Genomic DNA, 4,916 nt, shown 5'->3' on the forward strand with positions numbered 1-4,916 from the left:
TTTTGTTCCTCTCTTCCTCTGGTCACTGACCTTGGTTGCCTGTGGCTATGGCCATGCAGGCCAGCTGGATCTCCTACTTACAGTAGGGAGAAGGTTCTGGATTCCCTGGCCAGTTCCATGCCTTCTTCCAGGCTTCTGAGTGGCCACTGAGCTCTGATGTCTACTTCCATTTCTTTCTTGTTACTCTTTTTTTTGGGGGGGGGGGTTTCTTTCCTCTTACTCTTCACTGCATTTTCTGGAGGCTGTGTTCACCCAGTTATCCCCTTCCTGCCTCACTGAGGGCCGGGGATCTACTCCCTTCCCCCCAAGCTTGGGGTGAATTCCTCCTCCTGCAAACATCTTCCCAGCTTTATTTATTTTTTTAATATTTATTTATTTGAGAGAGAGAGAGAGATTGAGAGCATGCACATGCATGGGGGGAGGGGCAGAGGGAGAGAGAGAATCTTAAGCAGATTCCATGCTGAGCGTGGAGCCTGACCTGGGACTCGATCTCATGACCTGAGCCGAGACCAAGAGTTCATGCTTACTGACAGGGCCTCCCAGGCGCCCCCATCTTCCCAGCTATATTAGAGGAAGCGCTTTCCTGGGCTCACAATGAGGAACTGTCGACCTCATGCTCCATTCCTGAACGGTGCCAAAGGACATGGGCCCCTCCTCATGAGCAGAAGATAATAATAACAGCTCGACTACCTACTGCTGAGGGCTGTATGCCAGGCGGAGGGTTTCATTTACTCTTTGTAGCACCCCTCTGAAATAGGCGCTATTATTATCCTCCCCTTATTACAGATGGGAAAACTGAGGCTCAGAGAGGTGAAGTAACTTGCCCCAAACGACACAGCCAGTGAGGGAAGAGGTTGGACATGCATCCACTCTGGCGCCAAGCCTCTTCTCTTAACTCCTCCGCCAGCCTCCGGTGCTCACATTCCCATGCTGATTTTCTTTAGTGTCCTCTCCATTTGGTTACTTTAAAGTCACCCAGCCCAAGTCCGTACCTTCTAGAGGGCAGGGCTATCCAGCAGCCTAAGCCAGCCTCTGGGCAGAGGCATGTGGTGAAGATGCTCCGAGGACAAAGATGATGATGGTGATGGGGTCCAGCTGTTGGCCAGACGCATGAGGCCGGTTCAGGAAATCACCATGAAGCATGCAGCCCTGGCCTCTGACTTACCTCTGAGCACATTTTTCATTTTTTATCTTTTCCACAGCGATGCTCCTCAAATTTTCATGATGGAGTTTCCAACCAAGGCATGGGATCAGAAAAGCCAGATGTCCTCACGCTTGTTCATTTTGCTTCAGGACTCACCAAGGAAGAGGTACGCTGGTCTGTGGCGATTCCCAGGGGTGTGGACAGAGAGGAGAGGACGCTTCCTCTGCTCAAGCAATACTCTTACCCCTCCCCCCCTTTTTTTGCTGCTTTTCTTCCTCCTGAGACAAAACTAAAACAAGACTTCCATAATAAAAATGTCTGCACCTGGTGTGGCCAAGATGATTTTAGGTGTTACTCATGGTGTTTAATCATGACACATGGGCAGGACATTATATAACATTGTATGATACGATTCTCTTTTAAAATTCATCCCATTATATCATTTAAAAGGTGCTCAATTTCCTCAGTCAACCAGGAGCTGCAAAATACAACCACAATGCAACGCAACTATATATCCACCAGATCGGGTATGTTGAGAAAAGATGGGATATGTCAAGTGTTGGCCAGGATAGGGAGCAATATGCTGCTGATAGCAGTAGAGATGCACACGCTGACTTTGCAAAACTTTCTGCCTGTCCTTTATCTACTGAAGCTGAACACATGTATACCCCATGACCCAGAAATTCCATATCTAGTAGAGCTGCAACAGAAATGTGTGCACATGCTCAACAAACAGCATGTTCTGGAAGGTTCACAGCAGCTGTGTTCAGAAGAGTCAAACACTGGAAACTATCCAAATGCCCATCAACAGTACCACGGATAAATAAACTGCGGTATAGTCATAGCACGGAACACTACCCCACAAAGAGAAGGAACCAGTAACTAACTACATACAAGAATATGGATGAATTTCACCAGCGTGATGTGGAGCAAAATCAGCCAGAGACAAAAAGACTGTCTGTTGTATGTTTTCGTTTATGTGAGATGCAAAAAGAGGCAAAACTCATCCATGTTAGTAGAAGTCAGGATAATGGGGTGCTGGAAGTAATACCTGGAAGGAGGTGTGAAGGGGGCTTCTGGGTGCTATTTATGTTTTCTTTCTTTTCTTTCTTTCTTTCTTTTTTCTTTCTTTCTTTCTTCTTTCTTCTTTCTAGATTTTATTTATTTATTTGACAGAGAGAGACACAGCAAGGGAGGGAACACAAGCAGGGGGAGTGGGAGAGGGAGAAGCAGGTTTCCTGCAGAGCAGGGGGCCCGATGCGGGGCTCGATCCCAGGACCCTGGGACCATGACCTGAGCCGAAGGCAGACACTTAACCGACTGAGCCACCCAGGTGCCTCTAAGTTCTCTTTCTTCTCTTGGGTACTTGTTATATGGAATTTGTGAGCATTTATCCAATTTGTGGTAGGAGCACTGTTTTGCATGAGTAGTACATTTCAATACAATGTTTAAAAAAATATACTTCTACATCTGATGACTTAATGGAGATAAATTTCACCTCAGGTCTGGCTTGCCTTTAAAACTTCTCTTTAGACTGGCTCATCTTTTGTTAACCAGAGGAATATGCCAGGCTCAGAGGCTTCAGTGGGCAACAGTATCCAGCTTGAATGCAATGGCATTGTTTTGTTTTCATTGTGTTTATTTTTACGGTTGCCATCTATATATGGCCATCAATCCTGGTTTTCCATTTATGGTAGTGATATAACGTTTATTTTAAAAATAGCTTTTAGCTGCCAAGAAAAAAAAAAGAGATCTGACTTCACATTAAAAAAAATATTACATAAATAATAGTACAGGTGGTACTTGGTTAAGGTAAACCTTGGGAGGGTGGAGTTTGTGAAACACTTTTCAAATGGAAAAAGGCAGGGATTAGGGGGAGGGGAGAAAACCAGTTTCAGCCTGTCCCCAACTCTCAACAAGTCCCCACTGCCTGGTCTAGGCTCTCAGGCCTAAGCACATACCCTTGACAGAGGACTCATGAGCAATTCAAAGTAAGGTATGCTCCAGAAACAGTGGGCACAGCAGGGACGAGGAGGACAGAGAGCCTGGGTTCACTCAACAAATACTTATCGAGCCTCTGAGTGCCAGGCGTTGTTCTAAGCCCTGCACCTGCAGTTAGAGAACAAAACGGTGGGTCAAGTCCCTCCAGCTCTCCAGGCTTCTGATGGCAGATAGCCATCTGGTAGCAGTAGCCAGCCTTTCTGGAGTAGAACTCTGAACCTCACAGGGGTTAGCACTTAAAAAGATGGGGTTCGTGGTGGTGGCCGTGTGCACAGGGGGAGGGGCAATAAAGCCGACTCTTCCCCAGGGAACTAGGAGGAAAGAATTGGGGTCTGGCCATCAGACTCATTCAAGAGAAATCTTGAATATTTTGCATTTGTCAAGTTAGCCTCACTTTGTTCATCTCCAGAGTTCTTGGCTAAGAAAGAGATCAAGAACTTGAAACAGAGCTGGAAAGAGAATGAGTCTCAAATGGCCCGTGAGTAGCAGAATGAATGAGTGAATGAAGGTCTCTCCTATCCCCTCTGCTGGACATCGCCATGGAGAGCGAGAAGTTCTGCCCGAAGTAGTTTTAGTACTTTTCATCCATTTACTCATTTACTCATTCAACGTAACTGTGGAGTGCTTACTAGGTGCCAGGCACTTATTTTAGACCTGTGCCCTGTCCACATGCTAACAGCTAGCCACCTGTGGGTATTGTTTGAATTTTTGGCTAGCTCAAATTGAAATGTGCTCTAAGCATAAAATACACCCCAGAGCTTGAGGATTTCATATGAAAAAAGGAATTCTAAATCTTTCATTAATAATTTTTAATATTGATTACATATTAAAATGGTATCTTGAATACACTGAGTTAAATAAAGTATTACAATGGGTTTCACCTATCTCTTTTTACTTTATTTTAATGCGGCTACTAGAAATTTGAAAATTGCCCATGTGGCTCACATTTGTGCTTTGCATTAGATTTCCGCTGGAACGCCTCACACCAGGCACTGTCCCTATGCTGAAGGCACTCAGACCCTAGTGGATGAGGACAACAGGAACAAACGTTACCAGGCAGGCACAAGGAGCCAGGGCACACCCAGGGGGAGAGAGGACTGTCTCTTTTTACTTCTGTCAGATCTGCACTAGACACAACTCTACAGACTTCCAGAAGTTCAGCTCCGTCTATTTCACTCCTCTGCTCAAACATGGACGCTGCATCCCCTGCCCACTGAATGAAGCCACACCTCCTCACAAGTCAATGGGCTTTCCTGCCACTGCCCCCCACCCCCAAGCACTCTGCTGGCCAAAGTGGACTTCCTTTCTCCAACCTTCCTTTCCCACTTCCCTGTCCTTGCTTTGGCTGGTCCCTCTGTTCCCAGTGTCCTTGCTATCCCTGTGTTTCCCTGGGTAGATTTCTTTTTTTTTTTTTCTTAAAGATTTTATTTATTTTTATTTGAGAGAGAGAGAATGAGAGACAGAGAGCATGAGAGGGAAGAGGGTCAGAGGGAGAAGCAGACCCCCTGCTGAGCAGGGAGCCTGATGCGGGACCCGATCCCGGGACTCCAGGATCATGACCTGAGCCGAAGGCAGTCGTTTAACCAACTGAGCCACCCAGGCGCCCCGATAGATATATTTTTTTAATACAGAAAGGTTTTTTGTTTTTTGTGTATTTTTTTTAAGAGAGAGAGAGACAAATAATGAGAGACAGCATGAGCAGGGGGGAGAGGGGGAAGCAGACTCCCCGCTGAGCAGGGAGCCTGACATGGGCTGGATCCCAGGACCCTGA

The sequence above is a fragment of the Neomonachus schauinslandi genome, chromosome 3, assembly GCF_002201575.2.
Source record: "Neomonachus schauinslandi chromosome 3, ASM220157v2, whole genome shotgun sequence".
NCBI lineage: Eukaryota > Metazoa > Chordata > Mammalia > Carnivora > Phocidae > Neomonachus > Neomonachus schauinslandi.